General features: G+C 40.5%; 1 pseudogene; it reads left to right on the top strand.

Moving 5' to 3' along the window:
* LOC136830918 (chromatin-remodeling ATPase INO80-like) overlaps positions 1-20,680 on the top strand; it is a 220,952-nt pseudogene that overhangs the window by 117,989 nt on the left and 82,283 nt on the right.

Raw genomic sequence — 20,680 nt, forward strand, 5'->3', positions numbered from 1 at the left:
CCATTTGGGAGTTCAAGATGATTTACTACCCTTGTGTAAATTAACCCTTAAACGCCGAGCCTCTATTTACAAAAACGTCTCCCGTATGCCGGCGGCGTTCGGTGAGTTAACGCCGAAGCGGAAAAAAAGTTTTTTTTTAAAAAATCACAGCACGCTTAGTTTTTAAGATTAAGAGTTCATTTTTGGCTCATTTTTTTGTCATTGCCTGAAGTTTAGTATGCAACCATCAGAAATGGAAAAAAAATCATTATCATATATAAATATTGAAATATATGACAGCGCAAAAAAAATTTTTCATATATAATTTTATACAAATCGTGCTGTGAGCAAAACGGTTAAAGCTAACGGGTTATTTTGTTTTTCTTTGTATTGTACACTAAATTGCGATGATTTTTGTATATAACAAATTGTAAAACGATCAAAGCAACACAGAGAAAATATTATCACAAAATGATGCATGAATTCGTAACGTGCGGACGTAAAAAAATTTTTTTTCAAAAATTCACCATAAATCGAAATATTGTGCTAGAGACTTCCCGTTTGTTGAAAAATGAAGCTAATTGATTGAATATTACTAGACTGTAAGTGTTTTAGCTTACAATTGCAGTTTTCGACCATTTCGGTCGAGTTAAAGTTGACCGAAAGTAGAATATTTTCTATTTATCGTGATTTATATGAAAATATTTCAAAACTGATAAAAGCTACAACCATGAGTTATTTTCTGTTGTATTGTACATGAAATTGCGCACATTTTCATATATAAAACTTTATGTAACGACTAATATAAAACTGTGCAAATATTACAACAACGAGGCGAAAGAATTTCTGAGATGTTCGGCCGAGTTACAGCGCAAGAGCGTAAGGAAAATGTTTTTTCAAAAATTCACCATAAATCGAAATATTGTGCTAGAGACTTCCAATTTATTGCAAAATGAAGGTAAACGATTGAATATTATTAGAATGTAAGAGTTTTAGCTTACAATTGCATTTTTTGACCATTTCGGTCGAGTTAAAGTTGACCGAAGGTTGAAATTTTGGCAGTTATCGTGATTTATATGAAAATATTTCAAAACTGATAAAAGCTACAACCATGAGCTATTTTCTGTTGTATTCTACATGAAATTGCGCACATTTTCATATATAAAAGTTTATGTAACGACTAATGTAAACGATGCAAACATTACGACAACGTGTGAAAGAATTTCTGAGATGTTCGGCCGAGTTATCAGCGCAGACATAAGGAAAGTTTTTTTTTTTTTTTTCAGAAATTCACCATAAATCGAAATATTGTGCTAGAGACTTCCAGTTTGTTGCAAAATTAAGGTACATGATTGAATATTACTAGAATGTAAGAGTTTTAGCTTATAATTGCGTTTTTTAACCATTTCGGTCGAGTTAAAGTTGACCGAAGGTTGAAATTTTGGCAGTTATCGTGATTTATATGAAAATATTTCAAAACTGATAAAAGCTACAACCATGAGTTATTTTCTGTTGTATTCTACGTGAAATTGCGCACATTTCCATTTATAAAACTTTATGTAACGACTAATATAAAATGGTGCAAACATTACGACAACGCGACGAAAGAATTTCTGGCGCGGACATAAGGAAAAAGTTTTTTTCAAAAATTCACCATAAATCGAAATATTGTGCTAGAGACTTCCAATTGGTTGCAAAATGAAGATAAATGATTGAATATTACTAGATTGTAAGAGTTTTAGCTTACAATTGCGTTCTTTTACCATTTCGGTCGAGTCATAGTTGACCGAAGGTTGAAATTTTGGCAGTTATCGTGATTTATGTGAAAATATTTCCAAACTGATAAAAGCTACAACCATAACTTGTATTTTGCTGTATTTTACATGAAATTGTGCACATTATCATATATAAATCTTTATGTAACGGCTAATATAGAACAGTGCAAAAATTACGACAAAATGACGAAAGAATTTCTGAAATTTTTCGCCGAGTTACACACAAGGCGTAAGAAAAAGTTTTTTCAAAAATTCACCATAAATCGAAATATTGTGCTAGAGACTTTCAATTTGTTGCAAAATGAAGGTACATGATTGAATATTACTAGAATGTAAGAGTTTTAGCTTACAATTGCGTTTTTCGACCATTTGGTCGAAAGTCAAAGTTGACCGAAGGTTGAAATTTTTTTGTAGTCGACGACGGCACGTCCACTTGGCACCCAACAGACAATTTTAGTCGACGTATGATACATCCAGTAGGCGTTTAAGGGTTAAAGGCTCATGAAATAAGAACCGTTGCGACGTCTCTGGCTTTCAGATGTAACCTGTCTCCCTCTTCAATTTTGCAAGCAACATTTTGCAGGTGCAAGTCAGTGTTTGCCATGTTTTACTCACGGGACATTGAAATGGTGTACGAAAAATGCAGTACTTGAGGTCCGTTCTTCACGGCTGGCATAGTATTGGGGGATGAAGGATAGGAGGAATGCCTTCTTTGTTCTCTATCCACTCTCCTTGAATAAGTATAGTTGCACTTCTTGGGAAGTCTGGTGAACACTGGGTTGTGAGTGTCACCAATCTGTTTTTTATGGTTTTGGCTAAAATGTCGTGTGGTGTAGGTTGATTTTATCTGGTCTTTGTTGTTCTATTGTACTGCACCCAGGGCAAGGGCATATCCACATATTGATATGACCCTTTTGGATTGTTAGCTTTGGCAACCTGCGATTAACCTCGTACGTTGCAAAGTACCCACTCAAGTAGAGGCGACCCTTAGCTCTACCGCCACGGCACTACAGGTCGAGAGGAGCTACGACCAGAGGCAGTACCTGTCTGCCATTGCTCCCTCACCAGGTAAGGTTACAACAAGCATTTCAAGGTGCTAGCAAATGTTCTATTCCAAATTCTTCTCCATATCAGAGTCTTTTTTTTGGGTAGTATATATCCATTCATCCCGATCAGAGTCCTCCCTCCTCCCATGTCATGGACATAGAGCACAAACGAATTGAGCTCTTTAGCTACGTTGTACCTATTCCTCCCCGATAGTGGGCGGGGCAGTATACCTACACCCAAAACAAGAGAGTGCTACCGTGAATTTCGAATTTTGAGCTGCCGCTTAAATTAGAAACTATAGTTATGCAATTATTTGGTAAGTATATATAAAACTTTATTTTATTATAAAAATGTCGTTTTAGTCAGGAATTGGAATAATGTTATTTTCTTTGCTTTTTCTTTTTAATTTTTTATGTATCACATATTTTTTCCTATTTGGTTTACAACTATGGAACAAGTTGATAAATAATGTGCCAAGAGGTATTTTTGTCTCACAACCTGTGGTTTAGTGTTTGGATAATAGAGGTTTTTCAGTTTCCCATTTTGTGAATGGTACTGTTTTATTTAATTTGTGCCCACCTCCCATCCCCTCATTCTTGCTGTTTTGTATCCAGCTTATGAAAATTATGAGGAGAGCTGTAAGTCCACATATGAGTAGTCACTCTAAGCTCCTCAAGTATGCAGGAGTTGAAGTACTGTAAATGTGAGCTTGATATGATTGATGTATTTGCGGGAAAATTTTTTTTTTATAAAAATTTCATTTGTTTTAAGAAGTATGTAATACTGTAATATGAACATTATTTGGAATGAATCTTACCCACTATTAAAGTTAGCTTATATCTTCGCGGCATTAGTTGTGATTGGCATATAAAAAGAAAAAAACAAAATAACACTTGGCTAACCTGCTAGGACTGTCTCTTTAATCACCTTTTCATATAAGTAACTTACCAAGTAATTACATAGCTAATGCATCTGCCTCGCATGGCAACTTTCTGAATTTAGCAGTAGCGCTTCTTTTTTGTTTTTACCTAGGTGACAGCCCTGCCCACTATTGGGGAACAGGAACAACCTGGCAGCCATTACTCAATTTGTTTCTGCTGGTCGTGGTGTTAACATTGTGCCATTTGCAGCAGCTTTGTTAGATTTCTCCAGTTGTTATTTCATATTTGATTGTTATAGTTTGGATTAGTTTTCAACAGATTATTTAGAATTATGTCAGATTCTAGCAGTTCTAGTATTTGCTATTTCAGCGAGTTAGGTTGCAAGGCTTGGTTAACTAAAGCTTGCTGTGATTCTCATATGATCTGTGGTAAATGTAGTGGGCAAGGTTGTATTATTGATAAAACCTGTAATGAATGTTCAACGTGGGATAATAAACAGTGGAAGGTTCATAAGCCTCATTTAGACAAGTTGGAGAGATATGGAAAGAGGAAAGTGGCTTCTAGAGTCGAAAAATACTCTCTTAGTTCAGAGGTTAGCCCTATTACAGTACTCTCCTTTCTACTCTTATCCTACTTTTTTATCCTAATACTGGCCCTCCTACTGAACATCCTTCTACTCCTGTGCCTGGCTCTCTTGCTTCTGATCCTAATGCCATCACCAGTCTCGAATCTAGAGTTGATAAGAAAATTAATCTAGTAAGTATCATTGTGGATTTGGGAGCTTCCATTAAATTTATTATGGAAAAATTGTTTTCTGAAAAAGTGCAAAGTGAAAGTGCAGTGCAAGTGGAGGAGGTGACTATTCGTCCTGTCGGTTCTCCTAGACTAAGGTCCCTGTCCTACTCTCCCAAACCTTGGAGAAGATATAGCAAAAGTCCAATGGAGGCCGATGGGTTTTGCCCATGGGTAGTTGCCACACCTGTTGTACAATCCCAGGTGTTGGCAGACAGCCACAGTAAAGGCTTGTCCAGGGATATCCATAAGTTGTCCTCAAGCTCTTCCGATGATTACAGCGTGGACAGGAAGTGCCGCAAACATTATCTGGACTCTTCCCAACCTCTTAAGTGCCCTTCTGAAAACCTTGGTCAGCATCCAGATCCGCTGGAAGATCCAGTGCCTGTTAAGTGGTACAAGCAGTCTCTTTACAGTCCCAGACCTTCTTGCAGTTTCTGCTCCTGTCCATCAGCGCCCATTTCTGTCTCCTTTGGATGGTCCGGAGACCTGCTCACCTGATTGTTTGACTTATGACCCTGAGTGTCCACACCTGGCTCCCAAGCGCTCAGCTGAATGCTTGGCACAAGTTCCTGAGGGCCCAGCACCCGCTCCCAGGCACCTGTCACCTGTCACCTGTTTCATCTCAGAGATTGCTGTCTAATTCGCCTCCTCTAGTTAGACCTCCAGCGTCATTTCCTTCGCTTGTGGACCCTGACGAGCCTGCTCTGGCTCATATCAAATGACAGTTAGCGTAGATTATGGACTTATGGAAGAAAGCTCCTCCCGCTCCTAAGCCTGCTCAGGATGACAGCCTGTCTCCGATTTCTTTGGAAGAAGAGATTGACCAAGAACCTGCTGTTCCTTCGCCATATGCTGCCTTATTGCGGTACTTGATGGCGAACGCTCCCTCCTTTTTCTCCCCAGCTGCCCCATCCTCGGCTGCTTCGTTTTTAGCGAGGAACCAGCTGGATGACAGGACGCGCCTCCCCAAGATGGTCCTTTCATCCTCCTCTAAGAATTCATTTATGGAGATGGGAGACTGGCCTTCCACCAAAAGAGAACAGGGTAAAGCATCTTTGGCTTTTCCTCTGTCTCATCTAGTTTGCAGGAGGTTCTTGTCCTACATGACTAGAGAAGCTCCTTCTCTGGGAGTCGCTGCCTTCTCCCAGGGGGACTTCTCTGGTCTAATTGACTCATTTCATCGTTCCGCTTTCTCATCGGCCAAGATTATGCTCTCGTCAGGAGAACTGGATCACATAATCAAGGACATGTTTAAAGTTTTTGAAGTCCTCAGTTTCCTTGATTGGGTTGTGGGTGCATTGGCCAAAAAGATTGAGGACCATCAGGATCTTACAGTGGACATCACCTCGGACTGGCTCAGGGTTTTGTCTTGTGCAGACAAAGCCGTTAGAGATGGCTCTCTAGAGCTTTCTGCCCTTGTTACTCTTGGGGTACTAAAGAAATGAGAGCTCTGGTGCTCTTTTGCTTCCAAGGGAGTTACCCAGACTCAAAAGTCAGCTTTGATGTTTTCACCCCTGGACAAATATCATCTCTTCCCTCAAGGCACATTGAAGGGAATAGCTTCTGACTTGCAGAAGTACAGTAGATAATGCAAGACATGTTGATTCAGTCTTCTAGGCGCCCCAAGGACTCGTCTTCTTTTAAATCTAGGACCATAACCCCCCTCCAGGAGCATCCCTTTCATGGAGGGAAATGTAAAATGCCATTTAGGTCCCATGCAAATGTTTGGTTTGCATCCAGGACCATCAAGAAGAGCTCTTCCAAGCCAGTACAGAAAAAGTGAACCATAAGTCCTTCATGTGCCCGTAGGACCCAGACTGAAAGAGCTTTGGGAGAAGTGGCTGATAAGTGGAGCAGAGCCCTGGATCATCAACATTTTGAAGGAGGGCTAACACCATCCCATTTTTGGAGAGCTCCCATTAGTTACCTCCCATCACATTGACAGCGTACTCGGTAGTCTCTGAGACATTCGGCTTTGTTGGAGGAAGGTTCCTCCCTCATCCAGAAAAGGGCCATAGAAGAGGTTCAGAACACCATCATGGGGGGGTTTTACAATCAGCTCTTGTGGTACAGAAATCATCGGAGGGTTGAAGACCAGCCTTCGATATAAACACCATCAGTTGTTTTGTCTTGAAGACAGAATTCAAGATGGAGACAACCCAATCAGTCCTAGCATCCATTCACCAGGGCGACTGGATGTTAACCCCAAATATGCAAGACACATATTATCATATCCCAATTCAACCAGTTTCCAGAAAATATCTGAGGTTTTTCTTCCAAGACCAGGTGTACCAGTTTTGGGCCCTCTGTTTCTGCCTTTCAACAGCTTCTGAAGTTTTCACTCGAGTTCTTGCTCCTCTTTCGAAATGGCTCCACTCAGTAGGGATCAACATCAGTCTTTACCTAGATGACTGGCTTCTTCGATCCCCGTCGAAGGACAAGTGCATGGAGGACACACACAAGATTCTTCTGACCCAGGAGCTGGGCCTTCTTATAAGTCTTCAGAAGTCCCAGTTGACCCATTCGCAAGAAATCCTCCATCTGGGGATGATACTGAACCCTCAGGTTTTTTGGGCTTTTCCATCCCCCCAAGAGGATATCCAGCTGCCTTCATACAGTCCAGAATTTTCCAGCCCTTCTTGTTTGGCTCAATAATGTATGAGCCTATTGGGGGCTCTGGCCTCCATAGAAATGTTTTTCTGATTGGGCATATTACATGTGAGAGTTCTCCAGTTTTACCTGAAGGCCAACTGGAACAGAAAGACAGCCAGACAGTCACGTTTTTCTGATCACCCTGGAGATCATGTTGGACCTGCAGTGGTGGCTGTAAGAAAAAAGCCTGTCAGAAGGGAAGTCCCTTCATCCTCTGAACCCCGACCTAGACTTCTATTCTGATGCCTCAGACATAGGTTGGGGAGCCATGCTAGACAATCAAGAAGTCTCCGGGACATGAACCCCAGGTCAACAGGGCTCACATATCAATGTAAGAGAGCTGAAGGCAGTACAGCTAGGCCTTCAAGAGTTTTTCCTCTGTAGTCCGTGACAAGACAGTAGTGGTGCACGTGGACAATACCACAGCCTTAGCCTATATTCACAAGCAAGGCGGTACCCATTCCTTCTCTCTCTGCCAAACCGCAAGAGAATTACTGCTGTAGGCAGACTGACATCGAGTGACTCTGGTCACCTGCTTTATCCAAGGAAAGCTAGATGTGATGGCGGACAAGCTGAGCCATCAAAAGCAGGTCCTTTCCAACGAGTGGGCCCAGGATCCCCTAGTTTGTCTAGATCTATGGAAATTGCAGGGCAAACCAATGATAGACCTGTTTGCCACCTCCAGGAACCATTGTCTTCCTCTGTTTTGCTCACCAGGCCCAGATCCTCTTGCATGGGCCACGGATGCCATGCTTACAAGATTGGTCAAATCTAGACCTGCACACCTTCCCACCCTTCAGCATGATTATGGAGTTTTGAACAAGTTCCAGGCTCACCACAATGCAACCATGACCCTCATAGCCCTGTTTTGGCCTCTGAGGGAGTGGTTCCCGGGCTGCCTACGTGCATTGGTGGACTTCCCAAGACTGTTTCCCCAAAAACCATCTCTACTCAGACAACCTCAAGGGTTGTCCACTCTTGCCCTGACAAGCTTCAGACTGTCTGTAAACTATGGTTTAGAGCAAAGGGTTTTTCAAAGGGAGCGGCAGAGGCTATTGCACAGTGCAGGAGAAAATCTTCTAGCCTCGTTTATTAGGCCAAGTGGTCAGTCTTTTGATGGTGCCACACTGCAATATCTCATCTTCTGAGACCACTGTAACTCAGATTGCAGATTTTCTCTTTTGTCTGAGAAATACCAGGAACTTGTCTTCCTCTAGCATTAATGGTTATCAGGCTGTGTTTAGCTCAGTCTTTAAGCATAGAGGTCTAGATCTCTCTTCGAACTCCAATATTAAGGACCTGTTGAAGTTTTTCGATATAGTGAAACAGATAAAGGACAATTCTTTGGTCTCGTGGAATTTGGATGTGGTCCTGAAATGGCTGACGGGCCCATCATTTGAGCCCTTCACTCTGCTTCTCTTTGGAATCTGACACACATGATTCTCTTCCTCTTTGCTTTAGCTACAACTAAACGCATCAGTGAAATACTAGCCATTGACAAGAGAGTGGGTTTCTCTCAAGGAGATGCAGTTTGCGCCTTCATCCTAGCCTTTCTGGCAAAGAACGAGGACCCGTCAGAACCCTGGCCTCATTCATTTAAGGTTAAGAATTTAATGAATATTCTCGGTCATGAGGAGGAAAAGAGAGTTTTATGCCCAGTTGGAGCTCTGAGATACTACCTGAATAGGACAGAGAAGATCAGGGGTACATCTATTATTCTTTGGTGTTCAGTAAGGAACCCATCTCATCCTCTGTCAAAGAACACCTTGTCGTTCTTCCCGAGAGATTTGATTAGAGAAGCACACTTCCAGATCCATGAGGACATTTTACCAAATTTTAAAGTGAGAGCATATGACATCAGAGCGGTGTCTACTTCATTGGCATTTAGACATAACATGTCCTTGTCCTCCATTATCCAGTCGACCTACTGGAAGTGCAGGTCTATTTTTGCCTCCCACTACTTGAAGGAAGTATAAATGGCGTTTGATGATTGCAGTACGTTGGGTCCATTATCATTGACTGGCATGGTATTGATGATGAATTTTAGGAAGCACTTTTTCTCCTATTATCTTTTCGTCTTGGTGTAGGGTTTTCGAGTTTTTGGGGAGCTTGGGTGCAAGATACCTGGAGTATCCACCGGTCTTAGAGGATAGGTTGTGGTTTTTTATCAAGTGTTTTCAGAGTATGTGACAGTGTTGTCTATCTTGGTACTGCGCCCAGGGCAAGGGAACCTTATTTTATGCTTTGCTAGCCATTAAGCATATCCTCTGCTACAAAGCTCCCACTTACGTAGGGGTGCCCCATGGCTCAACAGCCACACCACTACAGGTAAAGATGAGCACCAACCAGAGGCAGTATTCACCTGCAGTAGACCTCTTACCAGGTAGGGAAACAACAAGCATTGCATTCAGTGCTGGCAGATTATTCTATTTCAAAGTCATTATCATGCTTTAATGTTTGGAGTAGAATATGTGGGATTCAGCTATGTAATTACTTGGTAAGCTACTTATATGAAAATGACATTTTCATAATAAAATTCAATTTCATATATACAGAACCAGGCAATTACAGAATCAAAGCCTGCCCTCCTCCCTGCTCGCAGACATGAGGGCACAAATATGAAAATGACATTTTCATAATAAAATTCAATTTCATATACTGTATACGGAACCAGGTTATTACAGAATTAAGCCCACCCTCCTCCCCTCTCGCAGACATGAGGCCACAAACAAATTGAGTAATGGCTACCAGGTTGTTCCTGTGTTTGCCGATAGTGGGCGGGGCTGTCACCTAGGTAAAAACAAAAACAAAGTGCTACCGCTAAATTCAAAAAGTTGCCATGTGAGGTAGATACTAATGTAATTACTTGGTAAGTATATATGAAACTTAGTTTTATTATGAAAATGTCATGTTTCCCACCAGGTGGCGTTGGAATGTGTACGTTCTTGTCAGAATTCTCCATGCCATGTCCTTATGTAGATGGTGTGAATTGTCATTAATAATAATTTTGATGATTTCTGGCTGATTTTCTCCTGTACTTTATTGTGCATGTTTTCTGTTTTTGCATTATGTCATCTACAACAAGTAGAGATGAAAGCATAGGCTTTATAGGAAAGATTTTGTTGAAACTGAATATTTCAGTTGTGCAAGATGGCCATTATGTTAGCCTAACTGTTGAGGCATAAGTGTGGTTTTCTTGATGTGAAGATAAGGAGTGATCTCATAATAGGATGAAATTTTGTGAAGCATTGGAAGATGCTAGAGGCCGATAGGTTACTTAGACAGTTTGTTAAGGTACACCATAAGCCTACTCGGTCTTTTTGTTATGTCTTCCGATGTCGCTTCTCCTGCTCCATTAGCCTACCTGGTAGCCTAGGTTAATACCTCTCTCACTCCTGCTTGGCCTTCTTTTACTCCTTATGTGGTTCAGGAGAAAAAATAATAGGTTATTGAGATGTATTTTCTTATTATGGTTAGAAATTTGACTATGATCAACCTTTTTTGTTTTCCCCCGCAAGAGAGGTGTCAGAGCCTTGGCGTCTGTCTGTAGCCTGCTCTCTGGACTGCCCTGGGTCCGTTGGTCTTCTCTGTGGATGGGGGACCATGGCATGTCTCAGGATCAAGGTCTGTGCCCTTTGCCACCTCTCTCAACCGTCTCTCTGGTTCAGATTCGATGTGTTCTCCAGAGGAGTTATTTGGAAGTTTAGTGCTTGTGTTCACCGGTTCACATATCATCCATTTCGGAGAGAGTGACAGTAATTCATGTGAACTGGTAGAGTTATTTAGGGATACAGACATATCACATTTATCTCAGTAGTTTTGAGATGCATGTCAGTTCTTCTGTTATCATTTACTCACCTGGTATCTTCCTCTGTGCAGATGATAACCCTCCCCTCTCTTACTCAGTTTTTCCTTGTATTGCCTTCTATTCGTGACAGTTATTCCTTTTCGTAATAGTGGCTCTTTCTTTTCCACCACTTATTTATCTAGAGTGAATTAGTCTGGTGACAGAATGGCTCTCGCTTCTCGGCAATTGCCTCTGAAGTGTTGTGCAGACGGCCCCAGCTGTCATCATGGTTAAGTGGTGACGTCATGCAAGAACTCTCTTCCTTCCCCACCCGTCTGTCCGGTACTTACTACTGGCATTCTGTGACGACATTGCTGACATTCCATGGTGTGTCACCTTCACTGGCATTTTTTCACCTCTGTCATCATCTGTAGATTGCTGTTTTCTTCCGTCTCAGTTCCTCTGTTTCAACTTCAAAGGTTTCAACCATGATTTGGTTGATTGTTCTTTAGTATTTAAGCGGTGCATAGCTCGCTCTGTTCCGTTTCACTTCCATTTGCCAAAGATGAATCCATTGACTGGTGCTCTTTAGTTTAACTTCTGCCTCGGTTCCTGTTAAAACAAGAAGTTAACACTGAATATGGTAAGGTGCGTTATCATGGAAGTAGAGCCTTTCAGAAATGGATGAACAGTCGAAAGAGAAAGCTAGGAAACTGTTAACGTTAAATAGCTCTGCTCCTAACACAAACAGTGTATTGTACTCGCAACTGTGTTTGTAGAGTGAGCTCTTAGGAACCAACCAACCCAGGCAATGTGTTGGCATGTTGCTAGCTTAATCTAAACAACAGAGGTGATCTCGGCAGTGTATCCTTTAATGCTGGTTCTTGGATGCTACTGCATCTACTAACAGTTTTTTGAAGCTGCTAAAGCTGGGTTAGGACTTAGATACGGCATAAGTTTTTTCACCTTCCTCTGTTCAACTTGCGAGTTGCAAGTTCTTGGACCAAGGAAGTGAAGGCTCCTGTAATTGCTAGGGTACTTTGGCCTAATTGCAAGGCAGAAGTGCCTTTGAATTCGGTATTTCATTCTTAGCACTACAGGTCGACTACTGCGAGAGTAATACATATATGTGATATCTATCTCTATATATATAAAAAGGGATGTGCGTGTGTGTGTGTTCCAGCATAACTCTGAAATGCATTGAGCAATTTAAACCAAACTTAGTATACATATGACTTACTATCTGGAAAAGAATACTGTGGGGGTAAGACATCACTGGCACCAAAGGAGGTGGGGGCGGGAAAGGGGAGAAATGTAAAAATAACCGAAAACAACAGATATTAGTATCTGATGCATAGTTTTTGAGGTCGCTGAGATGCCCTTAAGTCCAAGTTCAGCCCCGTTAGGAAGGTGGGGTGAGAAGGGGTGAAAAGTGAAATGTCAAAGACAGATATTAGTGTCCAATCCATAGTTTTCGAGGTCACTTGAGTTGAATAGTGACATTCCTGATGCCCTTTAAGTCCAAGTTCAGCCCTGATAGGAATGGGGGGTGAGAAGGGGTGAAGTGTAAAACGTCAAAAATGCAGGACAGTGTAATTGTAGCAAATATCTTACCAGGAAAGGGAGAGAGTGAGAGGGAGAGGAAGTGAGATACAGAATATAGGGGTTGTTAGGGAGGAGAAAGAGGGAAAGCATAAGAGAGAGAGTAGAGGGGGTGTTGGGGAGGAGAGAGAGAGAGGGTGTTAGGGAGGAGAAAGGGGGAAAGAGTGAGGGAGACTTGGAGAGAGAGAGAGAGAGAGAGAGAGAGAGAGAGAGAGAGAGAGAGAGAGAGAGAGAGAGAGAGAGAGATTTATCAGTTGCCATTCAGAGTTTTCTCGGGCAGCACTGGGTTGGTCAGCTAGTATGTATATGTATGTAATGTTTATGCATGCATATGTAGATATATGTATATATGTAGGTTTATATGTATATGGTTGTACATTTGTAGATACCCATAAGAGATATTGATGATGGTAATAGTTTTAAATATTAGTCCTGAAGAAGTAGAGTTTCTTGATGATGTGTCAGAGTTGTAACCTCTCCTTGATAGACCTACTTCTGAGGCTAATGGGAGGAATGTCTTATTCCTTTTACAGCTCATTTGTAAAGTAACGGAAACAGTTGTGTACAAATCATATAAAGTAGCCCTGCTCAACCATTAGTAACTGTTTTTGAAAGTGTCCCATCATTGTCTCCTTACCCCTAAGTGTTTAAGACCACCTAAGATGTCACAAATCAGGAGATTTGGAATTCTTTGCACTACCTTTGAAGTCTTCCCTCAGGGGTCTTACCCCCTACGACCTTTTTTGCATGTAAATTCCATGTTGAATTCCCCAAACCACTCTCTAGTTCTGCATCAGTAGTGATCTGGCTAACATTTTAAGTGGAAAAATGACACTTGTAACCATAACTGATGTTTTGAACTCCCAGACCAAGTAGGCTGTGTGGATCCTCAGAAGACCATGTGCAAAGTTTCAGAAGTGTCTGGGAAAGCGTCAAGAAGAACCTTTGGTAGTGATGGTTCTCAGGGAAGGATACTTTCTACCTTTTGTTATTTTTTTACCCTATCAACTTCCTGATATCCTCTCTCCACACACTTCACACACAAAAGTTCAGAGTTGAGAGGGTAGATTGGACAGTTGTTATGCAACAAGGCCATCAAGCCATGGGCGTTTCCAGTCTCACCAAGTTTATTCATATTACTCCCTTTTTGATGAGTCCTTCAGTTTGGTCTTTGCGGCCTTTTGGAAGGGCAAAGGATGATTTCTGTTGACATGTAGGACACGTACTTCCACATCCCAGTACACTTTCCAGTTGAAGTAAAGTATTCTCCTGTGAGTTGAAGTTTTAGCAGTATGGAGTCATCAGCTTGGTATCAGAGTAGTTCTCTCATATTTGGACGACTGGTTCGTTCTCACCAATTTGTTTTTATGATGACCTTGAAGGTGAAGAATTATGTTTTATGTCTAGCCTCAGGAGTGGGCATTTTGTTCATGTTGACTAATCTATGCTTTTCCGATCCAGCCAGTTGCTTATCTAGGGATGGAGTTCAGCTCTCTCTTGTAGGGGGTTTTCCAACAGAGAGATGGATAGACAATTTTTACCACTTTCGTGAACTGTATGGGGTTGGCCTCTAGACCCCAAGAACCTTTACACTGTCCTCAGATGTGTCGGAGGCAGATTAAGGGACCGTTCTGAGAAACATTTGATGTCAGGGAGTTGGAATGTAAACATCCTACAGCTCGAGGCAGTTTGGAATGGTCTTATGCAAGTCTCAATTCTTACATAAGATGACAAGGAGACACAGATCAATAGATTTGTTCAGGCTAGCAAAGAAACTTCCTTATCCTTTGGACAGTCCAGCAACGTCATTCCATTAACTCATTTTGTCCTAGTGAAAAACTTTGTTATTGAAGACCAACTCAGCAGAAAAGGGCAAGGTCTTCAGTCAGATAGTCTCCTCTTCCTCAGGTTTGTCAGAAGTTGTGGAACCTTTGGGGAGACCCAAACACCCATCTGTTTACGACTGCCCAAAACATTACACTACACTACCAGTTTACTGCCCTCCATGCCAGGATCCTCAGGTATGGGCAGCTGATGCCTTCCTTTAAGAATGGCCGAATATAGGCTTTTATGCTTTTCCTCTGTTTACTGTTTTGAGGAAATACTCAACAAGTTGTGAGCTTTGCAGAACACAAGGATGATTTTGATAGCTTATTCGTGGCCCCAAAGGGAATGGTTCCCTTAACTTCCTTTCCTGGTGGTAGATGTTCCTCGTCATCTTCCGTCCAGGAAAGATCTTTTCAGACAGTCTTACTCAAGAAGATTCCATCAAACCTCCACATGCTTCATCTGACTGCGTGGAGATTGTCAGTTGTCTGTTACGAGCTAAGGGCATTTCTAGAATGGCCAAGGAAGCAATCCTTAAATCTAGAAGGCCCTCCACTATTAGACTTAAGTATCAATAACAGTTGTTAGTTTATTGATCTTGGTGTTTGTCCAGAGTGATATCCAGCTCCCATTCCATTTGTTTAGTTTATTGATCTTGGTGTTTGTCCAGAATGATATCTAGCTCCCATTCCATTAGATACCCTGATTTAAGTTCCATCAGTTTCTCACGTACGCAAAGCAGTTTCTGTCAAGCAATCAAAGGATACCACTGTACATTACTTTCAGTTCTGCATCATGCTGACTGGAATATTGCTCACAATTTAAAGTTTAAAGAGGTTTTCAATCTTTTGTGCTGGAAATTTAATCTTTCTATCATGATTTATGATGAAATTTAGATGTAGTCTTTAAGATTTTAACATAGCCTCAGTTGAGCCTTTGGATAAGGCATCACTTAGGAACTTTGAAGACATTTTTCTTTTAGCTGTTGCTACTGCAAAGTGTATTTGTGAGCTTCAAGCCCTTTCTTGTGTGTGGGCTTTGTACTAGTGGCAATCTATCTCTTTTTCATTGCTTAGAGAAAAGATATAGAGGTGAAAGCTCTTCCCAGATTTGTGACAGTGCCATAATTTATCTGCTATGGTAGGCAATGAAGAAGTGGCTGTATTTATGTCCAGTTAGACCTATTAAGGGTTTATATTAGTGAGCTTCAAACCCTTTCTTGTTTTTGGGCTTTGTTCTAGTGGCAACCTCTCTTGTTTCATTGCTTAGAGAAAAGATATTGAAGTGAAAGCCCTTCCCAGATTTGTGACAGTTCCTAATTTAACTGCTTAGGTAGACAATGAAGAAATGACTGTTGCATGTCCAGTTAGAACTCTGAAAGGTTTACCTGGACAGACATAAACCTTTAAGAGGAGGAGTTAAGAATTTATGTGTGGTGTTAGATGGCCAAACATTCCTATGTCCAAGATGGCTAAAACCAATGCACAGAGTTGATACCTGTGCTTTTACCATTTTTGGGAAATAATCCTCATGGCTTCTGTACCATAAACATATCTTTATTTCCTTTAAAACCTTTTTCTGGAGAAGGTTGTCATGCAGCTCAGGGGAGATGTAACTGTTTTTGCCTCATTATTTGTGAAATCTTCAAATCAAGTATGAGATGTAAAGCCCTTAGTCCTATTGTTGCTGTGGGGCACTTTCTCCTGAACCAAATATGATAGTAACCTTGCTTTTTATCTTATTGTTAGTTGTTAGGAAATCCCACCATTGAATATGGGAGCATGAAGGTACCCATTGGTGTATATTAGCGCACCTTGTATGAAAGTGGTAGTTTTGGATTCGGTTATGGGCTTTCGACTCGGGCACAGGATTCACTAGTACTCTGCAGGATAGAGTCCTTTTTTCCCTGTAAGGATCCTCTGACAAGTCTCGCAAAGAGGGCCTTACACCCTGTTGTGGTTCCAGTGTCTGGCAACAGTACTTGTCAGTGAGGATCACACAACAGGCAGGAATGTTGAGAAGCTTTTTTCTCCCCATTAAAAAGCTTTTAGTTTGCTTTGCTGAACACTGTTTCTGTGGCTGCACTAACCCACCATCCTCATTCAGTGTGGTAGTTAGCTAACTTTGAAAGCAGGTAAGATTCATTCTTACCACAACCCCCCGCTAATAGTTAAAATCCACGAATAGTTAACACCCCCCTCTAAAAATGCTTATAATTGCCTATCTTGAAAGTTCAAATACCAAATGTATACCTTAAACTAGCATCCTACATCAAATATACCTTAAACTATTATCCTATTAGTGTATTAATCTTTGAAGTGATATTATTAATATCATTTCAAAGTCATGTTAAACATTTTACCCTTAAAAATATGTATGTACGGACTTCCATCCTTTCCAGCCAGTAACAGAGAGAGAGAGAGAGAGAGAGTATCCTTTGGTGTGTGAGAGAGAGAGGGGGAGAGAGATTTTTCAGTATCCTTCTTAGCTATTTTATGTGACCACCAAGTGAGCAACATACTATTTGAGCGCCAAGTGGGCAACATTTTCTACCCTTCACGGTCAATATGTCAAGATAAATTGACATTAAGATTACAACCCCCCCTCGCTTCAAGCTTCAGAGAAGACTAGGAATTGATATGTTTTCTTTTAAAATTTTACATAATTTCCTATAGAAATGCACAAATATTGTGATTATAGCATGGAAAATATGAAAAAATAATAAAAATATCAATCTGTACTACGGTGGCAGTCCCGGTTTACGACGGTTCCGCCATTTGACGATCCGAGGTTTTTTTTTTCAAATATATTCATCAGAAATTATGACGCATGTTCGGGTTACGACGGTCGTCGCCGATCCGACGACGGAAGAAATATGGCCCCAAAATGGCAGAATAACAGGTTTTTTTATCTATAAAATCGTTTTCAATGCACCCAGAGCATTAAAAGTAAGGTTTTCTTATGATTTTTGTATACAAAACAAATAAACATAAACATATATGTTACATATGCATAAAATCTATCTCAGAGAGAGAGAGAGAGAGAGAGAGAGAGAGAGAGAGAGAGAGAGAGACTCTTCAGCCAGGTGCTAACCCTTATTTTTTTATGATGACAGTTACGCCTTCATCCTTCCCCCTAAGTCGGATACAGAAAAGGATCAGGGATTGAACTAAAATACAGCAAACCCCTTGTATTCGCGGTCTCACAACTCGCGGACTCACCTATTCACGGATTTCTCTATGGAACATATATACACATTATATTTGCGTAAAATTTGCCCATTTGCAGTATTTTTCACCTGGAAATATTCACTAATTACTCTGTTTTCTTATCATTTTCATGATTAAATGCACCGTTTGTGATAAAACTATTAAAATACTCAGGTATAAGCATTTTTGAGTTTTTTTTTTGTGTTTGAACTATCAAAATAGGCAGTTCTAAGTGTTTTTAGAGGAGTTTTAAGTATTCGCAGATTTTAGCTATTCGCTGGGCGTGTGGTATGCATCCCCCGCGAATATTGGGAGTTTAACTGTACTACTAATTCACTATATTTTTATTGAATTGATATTTTGTTGTGTTTACATTAATATTAATATTTGAAAATTAGTAATCATTTAGTTATAAAAACAAATAAACATACAGATCACATATGCATAAAAATTCTCATCTCAGTAAGAGAGAGAGAACTGAGAAAGGACAGGAGAAAGAGAGAGAGAGAGAGAGAATTATTGTTTTTATTATTTACTGTTACATAATCTTATTAAACTTAATATTAATATTTGAAAATTAGTACAGGCAGCCCCCCTGTTATCGGTGGGGGTTCTGTTCCCGACGGCGTTATGATAACCAAAAATCACCGATAGTAGCCCCAGTCTCCGGTTACCGGCGCTGATAACCAGGGATCGACGCATGTTGACCCCAAAAATCCAGTAATTGTCGTCGCTAGACAAGCCCCGTAAAACTGGATTGCCAATAACTAAGGCTGCTGATAACCAGAGACTGCCTGTACTGTAAATCATTATTTTATCATAAAATGTATATGTACGTACAGTATAGTATTTAGTCACAAAAATATGAAAATACAGAATACTGTATTGTTCTACAAAAAAATCTGCGAATGGATTAGCTTTCCCACAAATAATTTATAGATAGGTTCCACAGAAAATTCTGCGAATTGTGAGTACTGGAATCCGGATGGTTTACTGTAATAAAAATTTTCATGATGAAGTTAATTATTTGTATACTTACCTACTGTTAAAGTGGGAACCCACCTAGCCTCCCCACATCTTAGTGGGTGATCATGAAGAATTCTGACAAGAACATAAACATTGTAATGCCACCTGGTGGGAAATAGTTGATTACAGAGACAGTCCTAGCGGGGTAGCGAAGCATTATTTTGGTTTATTTTAAAATGCTGATCGCACCTAATGGCGCAAAGATATAAGCTAGTAGGTAAGTATCCAAATAATTAATTTTGCCATGAAAATTTTTATTGTGTTTAATCTCATGTTAATTTATAAGGCAGTTTATGTGCAGAATGGGATTGATAGTTTGACTTATTGCTTTATTCATACAGTCATTGGTTAGTTAATTTAAAAACTCTATTTACTAATATTACCTTCTAAAAGTATCACTGAAGGTGTTATATTTATAAATGCTAACTTACTTGTAATGCCTGTGTGAATGTGACATTAGTGATAACTTTTGTTTATATTTATTTTTATATTTCTTGGTGGTTTTAATTACTTGTATCAAGTTCCAAGTACTTGCTTCTAGTTATGAGTTTTTGAGACTTACAGACTTGAGTCTTTAGTCAAGTAGTTTGTAAAAGACTTATGCAATGCAAGCAGAAGAAAACTAAAGTTTTTTATACCTTATTCTATACAAACTGTTTCAGGAGCTTTTAGCTTTGTTGTATTGAAGATTTATTTTTATGTTAAAGCAGTTTTTCTCTTGCATAATTTTTTGTGAAGGCTTTATTTTTATATCTTAAAAACTGTTTTATTTCCCTCAGATCCAAAAAGGAAAGAGCTCCTCTTATAGAGGAGTTACCAGAGAATCTAAGATCAAATAGTGAAAATGAGGATCACCAGATTAACCAAGTAAAAATAGAACCAAAAGAGGAGGTTCCCTTCCCAGAGGAGAAAGTGTCTCCTAATAAGAACACTTCACCCCAGAGATCTTATCAGTTGAAAATAGGAAGTCCTAGCAAGAGTGGGAGTAGTCACAAGAGTTCCCATAAGAGACCCTCTTCAGGATCAAAACATTCTTCTAGAAGGCACAATATAAAAGTAGGTTGTAATTTGAGGTATTTTATCTGATGTATCAAAATTTTTAAGAATAAAAACCATATAAGTTGTTAAGTAAGGGCAACTGCATGTGTGCTTATGAATATTATCTATAACAGTTCATTGATAATCATCTCAGATTCTCCATAACCGTAATTTATGCCTTTGTGTTCATTGATTGGTTATTGTAATTGTGTATTGTTCCAACATGATATACAAACCATCAGTCCTTTACATTAAGAATTACTTTCAGAGAAACTGGAAATGGCCGTTAAACTTTCGAGCAAGGTGGTTAGGCAGTTAACTACTGTCCGGTAGGCGGGAGTCCCGCCTGCCTGGATGTAAACATTCCAATTTGCTTTCGGCCGTCATGTGGTACAGAAATGTTTCTTCGCTTTCTGCCTGGACTTCCGTTGAACTGTTTTCGTGGTGGGATCTTTTCTGTATGTTGCATGCATTGTGTATTCATTTCTTTATCATGAAACCTCATGAAGGAAATAAACCTCGTAATCCCACCTTCCCCCAGCGTGTGTCCTGGAGTTGGCAGGAAGAAATGTTATAGTTTTCGATCTAAAGTTGATGTGGACCCGCATGCCCTTTGCAATTCTTGCAGGGGTCAAGTGTGTTCCCATGATTCTCCTGGTTCTGAGTGTTGCTGCTGGTCGGCTGGGCAGTGGGCAAGGTTTGAAGGGAGGAAACAGTACGAGAGGAAGCCTTCCAAGGCATTATACAAGGATTACATGCCCCCGATGACTCCCTTGGTGGTTAATCCTTCGGGATCGTCTCTCTCTTCTGGCAGGTTTCCCCTGGCTGCCTCTCCTTCAGGAGAGGACTCCCCTTCACCTTCTTCGCTCGCTTCGTTGGGTGTGGAACGAGGCAGGGGAGTGGACGATCAGGACGACCTCTTCTTGGAAGCCTCTCCTCGCTCCAGGGGGGAATTTTTTCCACCGGAGCGAATGGAGTCTTCCTCCCCTAACCTGACTTTGTCTTCAGGTATGGCGGTAGAGGCTGGGGGTGGGGGCTCCAGATTTTGCTTCCACTTGGCTT

Source organism: Macrobrachium rosenbergii, chromosome 47 (genome assembly GCF_040412425.1).
Source record: "Macrobrachium rosenbergii isolate ZJJX-2024 chromosome 47, ASM4041242v1, whole genome shotgun sequence".
Classification (NCBI taxonomy): Eukaryota; Metazoa; Arthropoda; class Malacostraca; order Decapoda; family Palaemonidae; genus Macrobrachium; species Macrobrachium rosenbergii.